Source organism: Poromitra crassiceps (assembly GCF_964638095.1).
Source record: "Poromitra crassiceps genome assembly, chromosome: 1".
Lineage (NCBI taxonomy): Eukaryota > Metazoa > Chordata > Actinopteri > Beryciformes > Melamphaidae > Poromitra > Poromitra crassiceps.
In genome coordinates, this window is record NC_139623.1 from 44435659 (window position 1) to 44458029 (window position 22371).

Below are 22371 nucleotides of genomic sequence, written 5' to 3' on the forward strand. Positions count from 1 at the left end.
TCTTGTTTAGTCACATGCCTCCCCCTGTCCGATTAACGTTAGTCCCCGTTCTGGCGTTCACTCAAAGCGAAGCTGTCTCCATGACCTCGTCGGAGAACTAAGTTAAGTTAAGTTATCCTTTTTTATCCCCATGGGGGAAATTCATCCTCTGCATTTGACCCATCCTCTACTAGGAACCCTCCTAGAACTAGGAGCAGTGGGCAGCCACAGTGCAGCGCCCGGGGACCAACTCCAGTTCTTTTGCCAGTGCCTTGGTCAGGAGCACTGACAGGAGTATTAACCCTAACATACATGTCTATGAGAGCAGTGTTTAAAAAACAAACAGACATATAAAATAACTGTTCATTAATCTTAATTGAGGTAAAAGATTGGAATAATTGTGATGTTGATTTGAAGTCATATCACCCAGCCCTAAGTAATACCATGAGGACTTCACTTTCCTAAAATGTACGTCTCTACAGTACAGCAGCCTTCTTCTTGTCTTACAGGTACATGTTCTCTCAGTAGTCTCCTTTCATGGCTTTTGGATTCAATCTATTTAGAAGGAATACTTTTTGTTTTACACGATCCACCCGACCAGCCTTCATTCTAATCGATTCTCCAGTTTTTCTGTGATCCTGCTCATATGATTAGAGTTCCTGCTGTTACATGAGTGACTGTTGCAGTCCATCTTGAGTATTTGACCCAGGTTCACCACCAGATGGTGCCACAGGAAAACCCAACATAACTTAAAACCTCGACCGCTTATCAAGGAATCTGTGCTGGCCTCCCATTTTACTTGGAGCTGCCAAGAATGCAGTCAATAGTGTATTTCTTGGACATACATAATGGGACCTTTTAATCCAGTTAGTCAAATAAAGGCACCTTGTCATCACTGGCCAGCTTCAGAGTTGGGATGGTTAAATAAATTCCATTAGAATGAATGGGTTTTTGACGATGCTTTTCACACAAATTCGTCCCACAAGGAGGAGACAGAGTGTCGCTGAGTAAAGTCGTCGGCTGAGAGGAGAACTTTGGTTCAGGATTGAAGAAGTTCAGGTGACATTTAGTCACTGCTGGCATCTGTTGACAAACATAGGCTGCCCGTTCTATATTTGAATGTGGTCGAATGTAAACACTACTTACAGCATCACCAGGGCTTTCCCCAAGGGAACCCCACAGTTAACCAGAGCCTCGTCACATCACAACTTCACTGCACCCAATTATGTGTCAATAAATGTCTAGCTGGGCACAAGTCCCCAAAGATAGGACAAGGATGGTATCATTAGATAGTGGTAGGAAGGCCTCCGCTGAAACACTTAGCTTCCATAACGCCCGCCGCCGTGCTTTTAACGGCGCCTCCCTCATCTAGCCATGTTTTACGGTTGTACAGTTTTATGGGGAAAGGAGAGCGTTGCCTTCCCTGCAGCTCACAGGAGGGATAGCACCGTTTGAATCATACAACGTTTATAACCTCTGCTCTTGCTGCCTCCATTATCACAGCCTTCTCCCCCACTCTCTTCCATCTATCCACACACCCCACACACACACACACACACACACACACACACACCCCGCCACACACACCCCGCGATGGGACTCTGTGGAACTCAAGGTAGTTCCATTGATCCCCCGTCTCGCCTCTCTTGCTCTGCGCTCTCTGGCTCTGTGCGCGCTCATATGATCATGCTTTATGATCCTGTACTGTAGAATGATTCATCAGATACTGTACGCTCCAACCAGGATTATCCTCCCCCCGTGGTAACATGGTGGTATTTATACCGTTCAGCAGAGCACGGATGTTTTCTAAGTGCATTAGCTTCCTGAAGCACTCGACTGGAGAGTGCGGCTCGCACAAACTAGCGTGCTCGGAGTGGACGTGTCTGCTTTTCTTATTAGCTCTCACCTGCCTGATGATCTATAGCATCTTTCCGTTTATATGTGTCTGGCGCTCCGGCATGCTTCCACTCTTCCATCATTTAGTGGGGCGCAAAACTAGTGTTTCTGCTTCGGCGGAATTCAAATCTTATTGTCGTGTGTAGTACCTCTTCCAGAACATTTGGATGGGGGCTTTTATTCTCATGGGGAACAGTGACATGTGGGCCACAGAGGACCTTCACAGTCTTTTACATGTACATGTTCTCGCTCAACTCTCTCTTTGGCCCAGTCCAAAGAGTCTATAATGGGAATGGATGGGAGCCCCCCCCCTTCTAAGAACACAGTGGGATCTTGATTAATGATGGCAATTTGTCAGCAAATTCACCGTCTGCTTTTGTGCCTGGCGCCCCCCTCAGGCTGTGTGAGCAACACGGAGATGTGAGGCTAGCAAACATGACAGGGCTGGGATGGAGAGATGAAGAGACAGAGTGCACATCATCCATCAGCAAACTCCTGTCGCTCCCAGAGAGATTCCCAAGCTTGGATAGAGGGTGAGCCACATCCTATAGTGAGCCGGTCTCTCCGGGGGGGGGGAGGGCGGAAGACAATGACGAAGATGAAGATGATCCAGCTGTTTGAGGGAATATTTCAAGTTTTTTCCTTCTTTTTGTACTATTGATCTGGGCTCTGATATTCTTCAACTTCCCAAGTGCGCACTCTCCTCTCTTACTAGGCGAAGGCTTGATTAAGTGTGAGGAGCAAGAGTGGAAAGTAGACCTGATAGGAGTAGCTGGAGCTCTGTCCTTGCTGTCAGCAGACTGACTGACTGACTGACTGGTTGGATATTGACAAAACTGAGAAGCCGGAAGATGGGCTGAGCAGTTTGCTGTCAAGTTTTTGACTTGTTGGTGAAACTCAGTCTGCTTCTAGTTTCTCTTGGTTGGAGGCCTTTTTTTTCTTCTTCTTCTTCTTTTTCTTGTTCTCTTTCGCCCCCTGAAGGTTTCATGTGTTCTTGAATGTCAGATTCAAGTGCTCTGTAAGTGGATGTGCTTGAGCGGATCCTCACCCATATCTGGCTGAAGCAAAAGGGAACCATTTACTTACTGTATGACAGCGACTCATGTTTCTAATGGCAATAAAGACATTGTATGTGCTGGCTGAGAGGAGTTGAGGCCTATTGTAACAGCGATCCATAGAACAAAGTGTAAACCTCATTAGGAGAACACAAGTTGTCTCACTGTCACATTGCAGATGTAGCCTATGCCAAACTCCTGGAGCTCAAAAGGGAAACGTTCTCTTCTCCACAATCAAAGCCATGTGTTGCTGCCTGCATTTCCTGATTTGCTTGTGTACGCTCCTACTGTATGTAGACTATCATGTATGGCTCAACAGAGGCAGTGCTCCTATGTAGACTATCATGTATGGCTCAACAGAGGCAGTGCTCCTATGTAGACTATCATGTATGGCTCAACAGAGGCAGTGCTCCTATGTAGACTATCATGTATGGCTCAACAGAGGCAGTGCTCCTATGTAGACTATCATGTATGGCTCAACAGAGGCAGTGCTCTGAGGGCTGTCTCCTGCACCCCTCCCCCGGGGGCGGTGGAGGTGATAATGCTTTCCTGTAGTAGCTCCAAGCCCCAGAGGTCTGCTCCACGTGCTGGTTGGGCACGGCAGCCATGCTCCTCGCCCACAAGGATACTGTTGTGGTCTGGCATGAAGCGGGCCAGTTGAACGGGCCAGCTGAGTGGAGTCTATACTGTTGTGGTCTGGCTTGAAGCGGGCCAGTTGAACGGGCCAGCTGAGTGGAGTCTATACTGTTGTAGTCTGGCTTGAAGCGGGCCAGTTGAACGAGCCAGCTGAGTGGAGTCTATACTGTTGTGGTCTGGCTTGAAGTGGGCCAGTTGAACGGGCCAGCTGAGTGGAGTCTATACTGTTGTGGTCTTGCATTAAGCAGGCCAGTTGAACGGGCCAGCTGAGTGGAGTCTATACTGTTGTGGTCTGGCTTGAAGCAGGCCAGTTGAACGGGCCAGCTGAGTGGAGTCTATACTGTTGTGGTCTGGCTTGAAGCGGGCCAGTTGAATGGGCCAGCTGAGTGGAGACTATACTGTTGTGGTCTGGCTTGAAGCAGGCCAGTTGAACGGGCCAGCTGAGTGGAGTCTATACTGTTGTAGTCTGGCATGAAGCGGGCCAGTTGAACGGGCCAGCTGAGTGGAGTCTATACTGTTGTGGTCTGGCTTGAAGCGGGTCAGTTGAACGGGCCAGCTGAGTGGAGTCTATACTGTTGTGGTCTTGCATTAAGCAGGCCAGTTGAACGGGCCAGCTGAGTGGAGTCTATACTGTTGTGGTCTGGCTTGAAGCGGGTCAGTTGAACGGGCCAGCTGAGTGGAGTCTATACTGTTGTGGTCTGGCTTGAAGCAGGTCAGTTGAACGGGCCAGCTGAGTGGAGTCTATACTGTTGTGTGGTCTTGCATTAAGCGGGCCAGTTGAACGGGCCAGCTGAGTTGAGTCTATACTGTTGTGGTCTGGCTTGAAGCGGGCCAGTTGAACGGGCCAGCTGAGTGGAGTCTATACTGTTGTGGTCTGGCTTGAAGCGGGCCAGTTGAACGGGCCAGCTGAGTGGAGTCTATACTGTTGTGGTCTGGCTTGAAGCGGGCCAGTTGAACGGGCCAGCTGAGTGGAGTCTATACTGTTGTGGTCTGGCTTGAAGCGGGCCAGTTGAACGGGCCAGCTGAGTGGAGTCTATACTGTTGTGGTCTGGCTTGAAGCGGGCCAGTTGAACGGGCCAGCTGAGTGGAGTCTATACTGTTGTGGTCTGGCTTGAAGCGGGCCAGTTGAACGGGCCAGCTGGGGTGGAGTCTATAGCTGAACCCGGCCTCTCGACCAGCAACAACTCCACTACGGAAAATAAACCCACTGCCTAAGCTTGAAATGGCCATGGAGCTGTGGCTGTGGATGCTGGTGTTTTGGTTTCACACCTCTGCAGTGGACTCCAGCAGTATCAAAGCAGTCCCATATTGAGCGTTTTATGAGCTGCGCCAGGGGCTATTTTCTAAGCTTAGGCTCTTTAACACCCGTTCTAAGACCCCCCCCCCCCCCCCCCCCCAAATAATCTGTGTGTGTGTGTGTGTGTGTGTGTGTGTGTGTGTGTGTGTGTGTGTGTATATATATATACTCATTTTACACACATTAAAAGTACAGCACGGACAAACCCCATCTTTATTTGTAACAATGCACCAATGCATGCATGCACATACACATTATAAACACACATGCATGCATGCTTTAGAGGCACCGTGAAAAAAAAATCCTCTGCCTTTTTCCCACCCTGGCTCGTCCTCCATGGGCTGACCAGGAGCGGTGGGCAGCAGAGTCCTGCGCGGGTCTGATTTTCAAGACCCGGTTCCGCCCGGCCCCGCGACGTGCAGTACCGACCCCGCTCCGCGAACCCGCACATATGATCAATCAGTACCGCAACCCACCCCACCCCGCAGACATGAGACCCGCCCCCCGACCCGGAACCGCATATATATAATAACCGTTAATCTGCAGTGCAAACATTTTGTAGTGAACCAAACGAAACTGCCACCGTTTCACACGAGAGGCGAACAGCAGTCTTTCTGGCCGAGACTCGTCAGCTGATGTACGTTAATTAGCTTTTAGCAGCTGCTAGCTCACTAACCAGCTGGATAGCTCTGCTATCAGACACACAGACAGTTACAGCAAGCAAAGTGACTTACCAGCTATTTCCAATATGTCCGGTATAATCCATACTGCCTTTATGATCGCTGTTGGAGGAACGTAAATCCACGTTGGGATGAGACCTCTCTACTTTCACGCTATCCATCCATGACATGTTCTTGCCTGTTGCTATGAAAACAGCCAGTGTGTATGTTTGACTGGAAGCTAACGTTAGCCTACTATACTATCTGTCCGACTCGTATTGTCTCCAATCAATCACCTTGACCGCAGCTGAGTTTTGAATGTTTTGTGCAGTCCATATAGCGTCACACATTGCACAGTATGCGCATACTTGAAACGATGCCGGTTATGTAAACAAACTGCGAAAACGTGCATCAGAAACTTTTCTCCTGTTCGAGTCAGACCAGCTGCCAGACACCCCCCCTGCCAGACACACCCCCTGCCTCCATTTGAGTGCAACAGAAAAACATACAAGGCTCATACGTTGTCGTTGTTCCACCCGCCGCCCGTCCGCATTTATTAATTTTTACCCGCTGCCCGACCCACCAATTTACAGAAGTGTATTTTTTACCCGCCCCCCGCGTTTTTTTGCGGGTACCCGGCGGGGCCCCGCGGAACCCCGACCTGGTGCAGGACTCTGGTGGGCAGCTGCAGTGAAGCGCCGCCCGGGGACCAACTTCTTCCAACCGCCGCTGGTCAAACGACGATCTTCTTGCATGTTTTAGTGAGAGTCCATATTGATGTTATCTGGAGGAAACCCCAGGAGAGCACGGGGGAGAACATGCAAACTCCACACACAGAAAGGCCCTTTTCATGACATAGCCCATCTGGGCACTAGGCACTGAAGGCATGGGAGAGATACCTCCCCCAGTGACAACAACAACAACGTCCCAGGTGAGAATTGAATCCAGGAGCTTCTTGCTGTGAGACGAGAGTGCTGTGCAAGAACGCTACCACTGCGCCGCCACCACGTCCCATATCACTTTTGAAATGAAATGAGAAAAGGTATTTCAGACACCTTTCTGCCAAGGCAGACACCTCCTCAGAGACCTCCAGCTTGCTCCTACCTTCAAGGCAGACACCTCCTCAGAGACCTCCAGCTTGCTCCTACCTTCAAGGCAGACACCTCCTCAGAGACCTCCAGCTTGCTCCTACCTTTGATCATTCACTCCGTCTCTGTGGGTTCATCTCTCTCTCTCTTTCATTCTAGCTCCTACATGACAACAGCTCTGCAGCGTGCCGAGCAGTGCTGTCTTTGGTTATGTCAGCTTGTTGATTTAGGGTTCATTTCCCCCACATCTGAAATCCTATTATACCCCACTTCTAAGTCTGCCCTGTTGTCCTTAAACAAAGACAGTAGGCTGTAACTTTCTAATAAGACAATTTTATGGGATGATGTTGGATAAAAAAAACAACTTGTTTTGCAGCTGAGCCTTTTTATGGTTTATCGTTTGGCTCATTACCCCAGGCAGCTTAAGTAACCATGAGAAACGTTTCTTTTTTCGTTGTCTTTTTTTGTGTGTTGGGCACGGGCAGGGGACTTTCTCTCGTGACAGGGGGGAGGCGAACCTCTGTAACCATTAGGGCTGTCACTTTTTCCCAAAATAAAGTTCCAACGAACTTTAATTGCCCGCAAAATGTTCGAATATATTCAAAGTTTTTTGGTTAATTCATTTTTTTTCTCTGGAGACTTTTTCTGACATGGGATTAACATTACCAGCAAGCAGCAGTTGGTTAATTTTGGTTAATTAAAAAAATAATAATAAATAAATAAATCGAACAGGTCAATTATACATTCGAACATGCCCTCCTCCCCCACATTCGAAGTTCAATTCGAATTTTGAATAAAAAGAGATAGCCCTAGTAACCATCCGCAGAGAGCACGACCCCTCCGTGACCCTTTTGAGACCAAGAAAATTATATTTTCTCAAGATCTCTTCGGTTTCCCCGCATCTCTGCCATAGTTATTGTGTGGCTTACGGCATCTCAGCAGGACACCCACAAAAAACATCAGCCTAGAGCAGGGGTTCCCAAACTTTTCTGTCCCAAGTACCACTACGTACCAAACCAAATTTCCCAGGGACCACCTCCACTGTGTATACCAACCCCCTCCCCCCCGCCATCAAATAACATTAGCTGATGTAACCATGCAATAGCAGCAGAAAGGCTAAAGGACAATATAAGGCTACTAGCTGGTTCAAAACGGACACACACACACACACACACACACACACACACACACACACACACACCTGCCAACATTAAGCTGTGAAAAAGAGGACCCCTTTGAAAATGTTTTTTTCCCTTCGCCAAAATGTCGCCTGTGCACAGGGAGACAATGGCGAGGTGAGGCGAACAGCGAGTGGCTGAATGTGTTCACATTCCTCGCCAGTGAGACACAGGCACAATTTAAAAAGTGTTGTTTGTTGTGATTTCTCTGCTATGGTGTCTCCACTTTGTCTTGTTTTGTTGGTTGTTATGTCCCCGGCAGCAGGGACATGACTGGGTTGTTATGTCCCCGGCAGCAGGGACATGACTGGGTTGTTATGTCCCCGGCAGCAGGGACATGACTGGGTTGTTATGTCCCCAGCAGCAGGGACATGACTGGGTTGTTATGTCCCCGGCAGCAGGGACATGAGTCATGACTGGGTTGTTATGTCCCCGGCAGCACGGACATGACTGGGTTGTTATGTCCCCGGCAGCACGGACATGACTGGGTTGTTATGTCCCCGGCAGCAGGGACATGACTGGGTTGTTATGTCCCCGGCAGCACGGACATGACTGGGTTGTTATGTCCCCGGCAGCAGGGACATGACTGGGTTGTTATGTCCCCGGCAGCACGGACATGACTGGGTTGTTATGTCTCCGGCAGCACGGACATGACTGGGTTGTTATGTCTCCGGCAGCACGGACATGACTGGGTTGTTATGTCTCCGGCAGCAGGGACATGGCTGGGTTGTTATGTCTCCGGCAGCAGGGACATGACATGACTGGGTTGTTATGTCCCCGGCAGCAGGGACATGACTGGGTTGTTATGTCCCCGGCAGCAGGGACATGACTGGGTTGTTATGTCTCCGGCAGCAGGGACATGACTGGGTTGTTATGTCCCCGGCAGCAGGGACATGACTGGGTTGTTATGTCCCCGGCAGCAGGGACATGACTGGGTTGTTATGTCTCTGGCAGCAGGGACATGACTGGGTTGTTATGTCCCCGGCAGCACTGACATGACTGGGTTGTTATGTCCCCGGCAGCAGGGACATGACTGGGTTGTTATGTATGACTGGGTTGTTATGTCCCCGGCAGCAGGGACATGGCTGGGTTGTTATGTCCCCGGCAGCAGGGACATGACTGGGTTGTTATGTCCCCGGCAGCAGGGACATGACTGGGTTGTTATGTCCCCGGCAGCAGGGACATGACTGGGTTGTTATGTCCCCGGCAGCAGGGACATGACTGGGTTGTTATGTCCTCGGCAGCAGGGACATGGCTGGGTTGTTATGTCCCCGGCAGCAGGGACATGACTGGGTTATTATGTCCCCGGCAGCAGGGACATGGCTGGGTTGTTATGTCCCCGGCAGCAGGGACATGGTTGGGTTGTTATGTCCCCGGCAGCAGGGACATGGCTGGGTTGTTATGTCCCCGGCAGCAGGGACATGGCTGGGTTGTTATGTCCCCGGCAGCAGGGACATGACTGGGTTATTATGTCCCCGGCAGCAGGGACATGGCTGGGTTGTTATGTCCCCGGCAGCAGGGACATGGCTGGGTTGTTATGTCCCCGGCAGCAGGGACATGACTGGGTTGTTATGTTCCCGGCAGCAGGGACATGACTGGGTTGTTATGTCCCCGGCAGCAGGGACATGACTGGGTTGTTATGTCCCCGGCAGCAGGGACATGACTGGGTTGTTATGTCCCCGGCAGCAGGGACATGACTGGGTTGTTATGTCCCCGGCAGCAGGGACATGACTGGGTTGTTATGTCCCCGGCAGCAGGGACATGACTGGGTTGTTATGTCCCCGGCAGCAGGGACATGACTGGGTTGTTATGTCCCCGGCAGCAGGGACATGACTGGGTTGTTATGTCCCCGGCAGCAGGGACATGACTGGGTTGTTATGTCCCCGGCAGCAGGGACATGACTGGGTTGTTATGTCCCCGGCAGCAGGGACATGACTGGGTTGTTATGTCCCCGGCAGCAGGGACATGACTGGGTTGTTATGTCCCCGGCAGCAGGGACATGACTGGGACATTATCCCTCATTTGTTGTCACAAAAAAGCCTCTGAGCTTGTAATGAATGGGCTAATTGGTTGCCCTGTTCAACCCTGTTGTGTTTGAGAGATGCAGTCATTAGTCTGTAGACTTGTTTCCACTGACCCAGGTTTGTTTGACAAGTGCATCGGGCCACGCCTGCATGTGATGAACAGCTGGAGGAAGGCTAGACAGGCCAGGCCACGGCTTCTCAATCTCAATACAGCCAGGATGTACACCACCTTGCCCGGCTCTGCTCAGTAAAGGAATGTGGCTAGTGCATTAGTCTTGCTAAATCTGGGCCAAATATGGAATATGCTTATTGATTTGATGACCAGGTTCTGATAAGGATCACCATGTGTACATTATGCTTGTGTTATCGCAGGTTCCGCACAGCTCAGGCGTGCCGAATCAGACTGCCTCCAACTATCAGCGCGGCCTGACGTTTGTGTCTGCCTGTCTGACCTCTATCTGTAGGGAGGGGAATCAGAGGTGCAGAGGAGCCAACCAACCTAAACAAGTGCCGTGTCCTCTTGTTCCCTGATAGAAGAGCATCTCAGAAATAAAATCCATCATATCACATGGCCAGAAGGAATCTAGTTACTGTATGTGCGCCCACCGTTTGATTTCCTAGATACTAGCAGCTAGGCTGCGCCTCCGTCCTCCATGTTTCTTTGTGGCGCACAGGAGAAATCCACAGAAAGTTTCCATAGCTCAGTCAAAAGCGCTCTGTCAGAACAAACGGCTCTGCAGTGAAATGAGCAGGGAATTGGAAGAATGCGTGCAAACAAAAAAAGAGAGGAAGAAAGAAAACTTCCATTCCACCGTGGAATGGATGCAGACTTGAGCTGTCTCGTCCCGTCCTTAAAACCCTCAGAATCAGCCTCTTCTGACATAGGCCATGGCATGCTCCATGTGTTCCTCTCTGCTTGTCCCAGAGGGACAGTGGACTTGCTCTCTGGTCTGTTCTTCAGACCCATTGCTCTTTCTCTGTCTTATCTTATCTTATCAGGGCCTTACAATCAGTGCTGAGCAGCAGGCATCAGCAAAGGCAGATGTGTCATCTGGCGTACAGTTTACACAGCAACGCTCCCTGCATAAAACAGCAAACTTCTTTCCCGCGTTAGTGCCTTCCTTTTACACGGGAACGGCATTCTTCCGGCCTGAAAACGCGAAAAAAGTGAAAACAGGTCCCAGAGTGGAATTCTTTGATAACGCCGCCCCCTTACTGTCGCCGTGTAGAGTGACGAAACGCAATTCACGTGACGACACAGCCCCCCCGCACTTTGTCATGGAAGACAATGACAGACAATATAGGTGCATTGAACTGGCCCAATACAGCTTCATGGCACAGGCACAATGAATCGCATTGGCATCCAACAAACACGTTCACGATTTGCTATTTGGACGGCACGGTGGCTCAGTGGTTAGCACTGTTGCATCACAGCAAGAGGGTCCCGGGTTCGAACCCCGGTCCGTCCCAGGTCCTTTCTGTGTGGAGTTTGCATGTTCTCCCCGTGTTCGTGTGGGTTTTCTCCGGGTGCTCCGGTTTCCTCCCACCACCAAAAGTATGTTAGGGTTCATACTCCTGTCAGTGCCCCTGACCAAGGCACTGGCAAAAGAACTGGAGTTGGTCCCCGGGCGCTGCACTGTGGCTGCCCACTGCTCCTAGTTCTAGGAAGGTTCCTAGTAGAGCCTAGTTCCTCATTGCGTGGCTCGCGAGACGCTGGCGGCCCTCGAAGCTTTAGTCGGTGGCTCTAAGAAATTGCAAAAAAAAAGTTTTTTTTTTTTCTTTTTTCTTTTTTTTCCCTGCTCTCCCCAAAATTTCAATAAACCTTTATGGCATATTATTACAATACAACAATACTGGTGTTGACAGTAATAGAAGGTGCCAAATCACTCAAAACAATAAGCATTTTGCTTTTAGGAGTATTGTGCCAGCGTGCAGCGCTGTTCCAAAACGTGTCAACATGTGTCGTTGCCTGGGAAACGCACATCCCATAATACAAATGTTCACATCGCATCCCATAATAGTATGATGATACTTGGGATGCCATTGCGAACATAGATGTGAACAGGTTAGCTAAAACTTCAGCGTCGCCAGCGACGGCCCCCACCGTTGCGGTCGGGGTACGTTTCGAAATCCCTCCAGGCCTGAAAGATTTTCTAGGGGAAACTGGTATATGTGTGTGTGTGTGTGTGTGTGTGTGTGGGTGTGTGGAAAACAATAAAACAAAAAAATGGTAGGCAGATGTGCTTGGTTGGGGTGGCTTTTAGTGTTTTGTGGTAAAAGTGGCTCTCCTATTGACTTTGTCCTGCCAGTGCGGCTCTCATCGAAGAAATAGTGATGATCACTGTAGTAGAGGATGGGTCAAATGCAGAGCATGAATTTCCCCACGGGGATAAATAAAGGATAACTTAAAGTGTAACTTACCCCCAAAACACTTTCTTTTCAGCTTTTAACCAATATATATGACTTTTGGGGTGGTGTGTGAAGAATTCTGGTCAGAATTTCCACATTTGAGACCAAACTGTTACCATTGTACCATTTGTATCATTTCAGCCGCATAAGTGCCCTCTATGGGTTCAACCCTGCTTTTTTTTGCCCTCAAAATTGCACAAAATGTGGTCCAACCTGACCACCATGAACCAAAGACTATGGGATTTCAAGATAGTAACTCCCCTACTCCCTCTGTACCCTTTCCCGGCTCCTCACAACTCCAAACCTATTCCCATGATGTCACAAGCATTTTCCTACCAATATGGCGCTACAATACACACAGCTCATTGGCTGTTTGTGTCACTTGACCTGTTAATCACCTGTTAATTGATTACAATCGCCTGTTATTTCCCTACCAACATGGCCATGTGGTGATGTAACATCATACTATCAATAAAAGCCACTATAATCATAAATAGAAATAAAAGGAAGGAAATGGCATTGTGTTGCTGTAAATCATTCCCAACCTTTTTCATACTAAGGAGCCATAATTTAGTTCATATTGGGGCCATGGACCCCCAATATGATGAGATTTGGTTTCTCAGATGCAAATCATATATATATATATTTTTTATGTAGCCTAGATATGATTTTGTCCAGAATTCCATATATATTAGGTTGAGAGACAACAGAGAATATTGGAATCCTCTCAATGACCACTGGTGGTCCGCTTACCCCACATTGAGAACCACTCAACCAGGAGGAGGGAGGGGGAGAATGTTGTATTACTGTATAGGTTAGAATTACTCCACTCTGGTCTCGCGCTAAACGAGAGGAAAAAGCAGAGGGTGATTCTTTCATGGCGCACTGCACCTTTTGACATGAATCACGAAAACCCCCCAAATGAAAATTAAAAACGGACTTCATGGTGGTCTAGGGGACAAGTTAATAACGTGCAGAAATCTCCCATTGTGATTACATTAGAGCGTGTTCAGAGCGGGGGGTTTGTCCTGGGTTTGTGTTCTGCTGCGGCCGCCGGCTAACGATAACCTTGCGTTAACGATCGTTACATGGGAGTCAATGGATATAAAGTAGTTTGCCACTGAATGACCAAATTGATATAACTTTCAACCATTTTGAGCAACGTAGTTTCCATACAGGCCACCAGCGTGGGCTAGTTGTTGATATTTATAAAGATTTTGTAGCTCTCATATAACTTTTTTTTTAGGCGGTGGGCAAACTGTCATGGCGTCGATTTCCGGTAAAAGAAATCCTGTCTGAGCACAGCCATAGAGTATAGTGAGGCAAGGAGACGTTCATTTCATGGTTTTTCCCATAGCTTTTTTCAAATAAGCAGCATGCTGTTTTGTCACATACAGTATCTGGGGGGGGTAAGTCCCCCTTTAACCTTAACTTAACCTAAAAACACATAATCTGCGTTAAGTGCCCGCTACTAACGTCACACATGAATCACTCCCGACAACTCATAGCCAGATGCATTTCCCAAATGTGCTGCAAAGAAAACAGGTATTTTTTTATGTTGCTTTACTGGGTTTTTATCCAATCTGGAGCAGTTTATTACCATTCGTGACTTCTGTGTCACTCTATCGCATGGAATATTCATTAAAGTTTAATCCTAGAAAGCTCAATCAAGCCCGTTAGAAATAGACAGAATAGGGGAAGCTAGGCGTTTTTACCTTAAAAATAAAAGCCTTAATTTATAACTGGATAAATAAAAATCAGGGCCGTCGACTTACTACGTGTTAAAATTGACTTTTAGTTGTCTGTATTTTGGATCACACACACACAAACAATTGTGCAACATGCATCAATAAGGCTATTAGTTTATTTAATTGCCATTATTGTGAAGGTTTTAACCAGAAGCTGCTCTAAGTTTTTTGCAGCTTCAGTCTGCACGCAAATCGTTCTCACAAACGCTGTGTATAAACACGAAATAAAATGTGAGAACGCGATGCCAGTTTGCCATTTTATGCAGAGACCGTTGTCGTCTAAACATGGCTTAAGATTGCGGATGCTGGACGGCTATAAACCGCATGGTCAATATTTATTTCAAGGTCACCAGTGAGGACAATGAACAGAAAACACAAGACGGGTGTCTGTGGGCTGCTCTGTCTGTTGCCCTCCAGCTCCACTGGTAGGGCCCTACACTGTATGATTTCCACAATGCAGAACCATTGGATGGAACATGGAACCATGGAATTTGCTAATAAAAATGTAATCAACTGTAACACATGGAATATTTTAGAATGTTTCTAATTTGGTTGAAATTGATAAAAAAAATAGGTAGGCCTAATTATTGTAGTAACCTAAATGATTTCATAATTGTAAAATAGGCCTAAATAATGTTCGATTGGGGTGTTTTGAGAAGGGGGGTTGGTCTTGCGTGGGGGACCCTTATGTCATCTCACAACTTGTGAGATGACATAAGGAACAAACCTGTCGAAGAGGTATCTATTTATATTACCGGTATGTTTATTTATCGTGGCCCTTGGCAATCTTTCGTTTTTCGTTTGTTTATTTGTGTTTGTTTTTCTTGTATTTACTTGTGTATGATTATCATTTGATTTGTTACTCTATTTTTGTGTTGTAATTGTGCATTTGTACTTTTTTTTTTTTAAGATTTAGAGGAATATCTCATTTTAATTTAGCATTAGTTGTGTGTCATTATTCAGTTTTAACCATCAATAATTGTTCCTTTTCTCATTATTTAATTTCTCAGAGTAAATACTGTATATTTATTTTGAGATTTTTGTCAATTATTTGTGCTGTTATGGTTATTATTAGCTTAGTTACTCACTTCTACACTAGCTTAGATTGTGTTACTTATGGATGGAATTATAGTGAAAATAGATTACCCCCCCTTTTTGCTGGGGACCCCCCTTTGAAAACCACTGGCTTATAGGCTACAACTGTTATGAGAAGCTGGTGAATTTGTGCACATTTTCAATGCAGATTGATTAAACAATCTGCATTATTTAAACAAACAAATAAGATGGATTAAACAGCTGTCATCTGGTGCATTTTAGGCCCAGGAGAAACAGAGTTGATCTGGGAATAATTTCTGGCTGAGCAATGCAATGCACCTCAAAATAAAGTAAGCTATTTACAGTTAGTTTCTCAGTAAAAAGTTTGATGAATCAATAAATCAAAACCACTCCACTACTGTACTGGTGACAGTAGCTGTCAGGGCGAGTGACTATCATCAACTTGGCTGGTAACTAAAACAATGTAGGACAGCGTGTGATGTGTTTATACTAGGGCATGTATCTCAACAATATAGCACTAATTCTATATGATTCAATCAATCTCAGATAGGTGCAATTTAGTTTAATTCAATTCACTGTATTATTATTTATTATCATTGTTTATTATTGTTACTATTATTACCGTACTACATCATAATTTATGATGTGGCATGTAGGTTTAATGCAGCTCATTGGTTATTGTTGTCATTGAATTATAATAGAGACACTGCAGAGCGCGTCATCATTCAGAAACCACGCCCAAAACGGGGGAATACACAAACTCCCGTCCAATCCTGGCGTTCTCCTATGTCGCGTGCATGGTCGGGTATTCACAAAAAGATTGTATATATGGAAGATGAACACTCCAACTTACTTAATTGACAGCAACATCCACATTTTTCTTCTCTGTCTCTTCTTTTTCTTCTCTGGCTGTCAGGTTGGCTGCCAAGATGCTCTAGCTAGCTAATAGACAGCACAGTAAGATTCTCAACAATACATTTTAGCTCACTTAAGTTCCATGGTGGGTAATGCTCCCAGAATCTGGTTTAGCAAAAGCCTGTATGTTAGCTTGCGATGCTAACGTCATTGGAACTGCTAATAAGGTTAGCATCGCGAGCTAACTAGCGTTAGCGCACTACTTATCAAACCAGGCTTCTTCTTTTTTTAGCACAGTAGCTAACTAGTAGGCAGCCAGATCACTTGTCTGCTGCAGTTGAAAGTAGCTGTATCTTCCACATACAAACCATAGTCTGACACATTTAATCCCATTTGCATGACTCTTGTCATGGCTTTGGCCAGCTAGCTAGCTGGTCACATTATGACCACTGACCAGAGAGCCAACGCTACTGTAGCTCTGATAACTGCAGTCCTGAGTCCTGCCCGCCTGCCTGAGTCTGGTTCTCATTGGTCAGGGCTGATGTCAATCATTGCAGGGAGGCATTCCTACAAGGCCTACATGCCTCCACTGTTGCGCAATCTTATCTGTTTAGCCAATCATAGGTTAGCATGAAAAATACTGAAGCACATACACACACATGTCACACGGCATAAGACCCTGCCCATAGGTTGAGGCCACGTCTCGTCATAGACGCTGGTTTAGCTGGCTCAGCCTGGCTGGGGGCGTGGTCAGGGTGGGGTAAAAACCCCCGTTCTATCCATTCAGCAAAGTTAGAATTTAGCTGATAGCCCAGCCCAGGCAGACACGATCGGGGATTTAACCACCGCAGTAAACGCACATCTGAGCAGACGTCTTGTGTTCTGCTCTAGAACCCCCAAACCTGTAATTTAGAGCCGCAGCACCGTCTTTTGGTGAGTCAGCCCATGAGATATATGGGCGGTTTTACCCCACTCGTGCGCCAGCCGTTTAACATTTTGTGGGCGTTCCCAGACATGCGGACTGTCTCTATGGACCCTGCCCCTGAGGAGCAACAGAACTCCTGAGGTCCTCCGTCCTCCAGAGACTGCCCTTTCCTTCCCTGGCCTGCAGGTGTCACCATTAAAGCATTTTCAGGAATTTGTTCAAAGAGGAGAGAAAATATATTTTGGTTTATTTATTAAAAATATATAAACTATCCCTTTTCTTCTCAAAAAAGAAGGGAGGGGGCTCCTCCCTGGCCTCACTAGAAAAACCTGTGATATATATATATATATATATATATATATATATATATATATATATATATATATATATATATAAATACACTTTCGAAGAGGCTGTCTGAGATTGCTAAGTCATCAAAAAATAAACATACAAACTAAATCTACCGTAACTATACTATCAATGACCCTAACATAACCCCTAAATCCAAATTCAAACGGTGGGGACGTTTTTAAAAGGCCGGAAGGGTTTTAACTCATTGAGTGCCAATGACGACTTTAGTCGTCAATTGCTTTAGTAACGTTGAGTGCCAAAGACGACTAAAGTCGTCAATTGCGTTTTTTGACGGTGGGACGTGGATCAAAGCCAGACCCATCTCCTGTAAAATTTTGGGGCATGTTGAATGTGTAAAAGCTATTTTACCGACCCATTAGGTGGCGACAGTGCTCTCCAGATTAGAGGAAGGTCCGGAAAACTGCAGGAAAAACCCCCGTGATCAAAGAGAAACCGCTCATGCTGCAGCCAGAGCCATATAGATGGCTCTGACTGCACTCTGACTGCAGCTGATGTTGGCTGCCAACAGCAGTCAATCCGCGCACACAACTGAGCTCCTCTGCCTCTGTCTGTCTGTCTGCATAGTTTCTTCACACGATTAGTTGCCAGAAAGGCAGCACCCGACGCCGAAGGGCCAAACCTTTCCCTCCAGTCCGGTTTGGCATTTCCTTGTCGCGCTGGGAGCCGGCGCAAAAAAACGGAGCGCTCCGAAAATAGACTGGGTGCGTGTGGGGAGGAGTTTGCAGCTGAGGGAGGGAGAGGGGGGTGGGGCACGCATGCACCACACAACTACACCACGTCACTACATCAGAAAATATTATCTTCAGACTCAGAATGTGCTTGAAATGCTGCATTTCACAAAAGGCGGAATAACTCAGCTTCTAATTTGAAAAGTGTCTTTTTGCTCAAAACAGCCTATCTTCTCCGGCTCATAACTAAAGAAGGGAAAATGGGATCAATAAACTTTTTTTTGCAGATGATAGAAGAGAGTCTCATCGTTCTTTGTGCGTGTTCGGTGTTTACATAGTAATATCACACAATATTCTGTGGGCCTCGAGAAATCACTGAAAACGCTCTGAAACTCTGGCACTGGGAGCGTCCGTTCTCCAAAAGTGGCTGGCACTCAATGAGTTAAGGTCACCCACTTACGGCCATTCACATTTATTTGACCATTATACTTGAAAATATTTCAAACTTCCATGGTTTATGATATCACTACTGTACGCCTGTAAGGCTTTTTGTTGATCAAAAATTCTATTCTGGATGTTTCAAAAAACACTGTTACCTGAAAACAAGTTTCACCTGACACGCCTGCACGATCTAGTGCCACGGTCAAAGGAAGAAATGTGATTGTTTTGCTGATGTTTATCCACATATCATCAAAGGGCTGAGTGCTTGTGAAGTCATAACTTCCTGTAACCCCGCGCGCGCCCACGCGGCGTAGCTGTTAGCTACCTCGTGCTTTGGAAAAGGAAAGTTGTCATGGCTTGTAAGAATGTGTTCTCTGCACGGCCGCTCTGCGGTTGTGCTACTGCCCCAGTGAGGGTGTGTGGAGGCTACTGCCCCAGTGAGGGTGTGTGGAGGCTACTGCCCCAGTGAGGGTGTGTGGAGGCTACTGCCCCAGTGAGGGTGTGTGGAGGCTACTGCCCCAGTGAGGGTGTGTGGAGGCTACTGCCCCAGTGAGGGTGTGTGGAGGCGGGCCTTGTCCTCCCTCTCTCGCTCTCCATCTGATCCCTCGGCTGCGATGGGGCCTGGTGGCCAGGCCCTGGGCCCAGACCCACGCAGTGATAAGGGGGGGCAGACATGCGTGAAAAGGGGGAGAGGAGATAGCTACTCTCACCTAGGGGAAGAGGTCCTATCAGATTTCCACCATCGCAATCACCATCATCGCAATCGCATCATATGAAGCTGTCAAAACAGCTTGGCCCCGACGTTCCTGACTATCACCAACGGCTATCGCTGTCACCTCAGACAGATGAAAGAAGTGAGGAAGGAAAAGTGTGGAATGGTTTTCTGTGTGTACGAGGTCTCCTCCCCAAACTCCATTTACATCGTCATATTCATTTATTTCTGCCGTGGTTGGCAGCCGGGTTTAATAATATCCTGAGGTGAATGTGAATTTCATAACAAAGGAATCCCTGAGGGAGCCCCTTAGGATTTGTAAAATTACCCCACCAAGTTGGAAGCCTGTTAAAAAGAGCCTCTCACACTAAGCCCACTCAATTTGTTGACCGCTCGGAGCATGTGTGCATACGTACCTACAGTAAGCACAAGTCTATAAACAGAGTGGAGTAAAACGTCTCTATTTCTGCCATTATGTTCCAAACCACAATCCTCTCTTTCTGTCTGCCATAATCACAGTTTCCATTTTCTGTGTTTCCCTGAACTCCACCTTAACACGTTCACTGCCAATGGCGAGTTGACTCGTCAAACACAATCCAGCGGTTCACTGCCAATGACGAGTTGACGGTGCTACGTGGATCAATGCCCCCCACGTCTCCTATAAAAATATTGGAAGTATTGAATGTGTATAATCTATTTTACCGACCAACTAAGTGGCGACAGTGCTCTCCCGACAGAGAGAAAGCCAACCAAAAACAGCCGCGGGAGGAAGCCATTCTCAAGGAAATGGCTTGGCGATTTTACAGTCATCAGTCACCAGACTCGCCCGAGAGCGGCCGCGCCAGCAGCAGCACACCGAGAGCGGAGAGCGGTGCCTGGGTGCTGGCGTGGGGGATTGCAAATTTGCATAATAGATTATGGGTGAAACACACTTTGAAACACCAGCAGAAAGGCCAGAATCGCACGCATTCCGAAAACCCAGAAACGAACGAGCCTCATTCTCATACTGTAGGCGAAAACGCTTTCACGCTGCTGCACACGGGCGCACAACGGTGGGGGGTTCCAAAAATAGACTGGGTGGGCAGCATAAAGCCTAGAATCGCACAAAGCTTCATCAAAGCTCTCAACCGAAAATCCAAGAAACGATTGAGCCCCATCCACAGTCCACACTCGCCACACTCGCCGACTAGGGGCCGCCAGAGAGGGAGGCTGCTCACTGCTCAGACAGGCAGGAGAAACTGGCTTGTGACAAACGCCACCAGACACGCCCACGGAGGGAGGAGTTTGAAGGAGAGGGTGTTCAGAACTATATTGTTCAGATGTCTGATCTCTCACTGATGCCAAAAATAAATGGTTAAAGTGACTGTTCTGCCTGTTTGATTGAATTTCACAAAACTGCGATTATCTCAGCTTCCTGTCTCAGACGCCGAAACCATGCTGTACTCAACGGCTAATATCTACATAACTACTAACTCTACAAACTAACTCTTTTAGACAGAGAAAGCACACATTCTATTAGTACTTTTGTGAAGTTTGTGTTCACAAAGTCCAAGCAGAAAAGAATCCTCGGCTCTTGTAAAATGAGCCAGAATCCTCAAAAAAACCCTCTGGCAGAAGCTAACTACAGTAAAAAAAAAACGGCTGGCAGTGAATGTGTTAAGTGGCTCAGTTGCTTCATCACAAACTGAATTCCACCTTAAGTGGCGCAGTTGTGTTACCCTGAACTCCACCTTAAGTTGCTCAGTTTTATGAACTCCACCTTAACTCATTGAGTGCCAGCCACTTTTGGAGAACGGACGCTCCCAGTGCCAGAGTTTTCAGAGCGTTTTCAGTGATTTCTCGAGGCCCACAGAATATTGTGTGATATTACTATGTAAACACCGAACACGCACAAAGAACGAGCTGGCTCTATTGTATCATCAGCAAAAAAAAGTTTATTGATACCATTTTCCGTTCTTTAGTTATGAGCCGGAGAAGATAGGTCGTTTTGAGCAAATACAGGCGTTTCAAATTATTAGCTGAGATATTCCGCCTTTTGTGAAATGAAGCATTTCAAGCACATTCACTGACTCTGAAGATAATATTTTCTGATGTAGTGACGTGGTGTAGTTGTGTGATGCCCACACAGTGAAACGCTGTGGGCGGTTCCAGCGGCAGGGGGCGCGAGGTAAATGGACCAATCAGACACGGAAATAGAGCAAGACAGCCTATCAAGATGCAGCATCAAAGCGGCTTTCACAGGAGGCAAGCCGCCGAGCGTTTCATGATGTGCACGTACCGTAACACACAGCCAACACGCACCCACTCTATTTTCGGAGCGCTCCGTTTTTGTTCCCAGCGCGGACACGGAAATGCCAAACCGGACTGCAGGGAAAGGTTTGGCCCTTCGGCGTCGGGTGCTGCCTTTCTGGCGGCTAATCGTGTGGATAAACTATGCAGACAGACAGACAGAGGCAGAGGGGGGGCTCACTTGTGGGAGCGGATTGACTGCTGTGCGCAGCCAACGTCAGCTGCAGACAGAGCAATCTATATGGCTCTGGCTGCAGCATGCATCGGTTTCTCTTTGATCACGGCTTTTTCCAGCTGTTTTCCGGGCCTTTCTCTAATCTGGAGAGTACTGTCGCCACCTAATGAGTCCGTAAATTAGGTTATACACCTTCAATAGCTCCCATATTTGTACAGGAGATGCCTGAGGCTTTGATCCACGTCCCACCGTCAAAAAACGCATTTGACGTCGATCGACGTCCTTGGCACTCTACGTCACTATTTACTTTGACGTCGATCGACGTCCTTGGCACTCAATGAGTTAAGTGACTCAGTTGTGTTTCCCTGAACTCCACCATAAGTGGCTCAGTTGTGTTTCCCTGAACTCCACCTTAAAGGAGAATTTCGTTTTTTTTTAACCTGGACCCCTCTCCTCACATTAATTATGATCTGACGATTCACCCAGTGATCTCCGCAGCGTTTTTGTCCATCCTAGGCGTTGTTTTGAGATCAATACTGTCCAAGCCAGTCCTAGAATGGAGCTCCGTGGGGGCCAAGTGGCAGCGTGTTTTCCTCCATCTAAATAGACAGTTTTATTCCCGTTTTCGACGCATATCGTCATAAACTGTTCCCTATGGAACGATCAGACTGCAATTCTCCCCCGGGCTCTTTTCACTAGTTACAGGCATGCCATTTTGCCTGTCGGGTCAGTGAGACACAACTCTCATCAGGAAAGTCTCACTGACCCGACAGGCGGAAATGGGATGCCTGGGATTCCTGGGATGCCTGTAACAACTACCGCTCGGCGCACTTTACCGTTGTAAAGAGCCCGGGGGACAATAGCAGTCTGCTGGTTCTTTAGGGATCCGAAAACGGGAATAAAACTGTC

General features: G+C 47.3%; 1 protein-coding gene across 1 annotated transcript in view; it reads left to right on the forward strand.

Annotated features, from left to right (window-relative positions):
* Positions 1-22371, forward strand: part of uvrag (UV radiation resistance associated gene) — a 234200-nt gene that overhangs the window by 20900 nt on the left and 190929 nt on the right. The window lies entirely within an intron of this gene.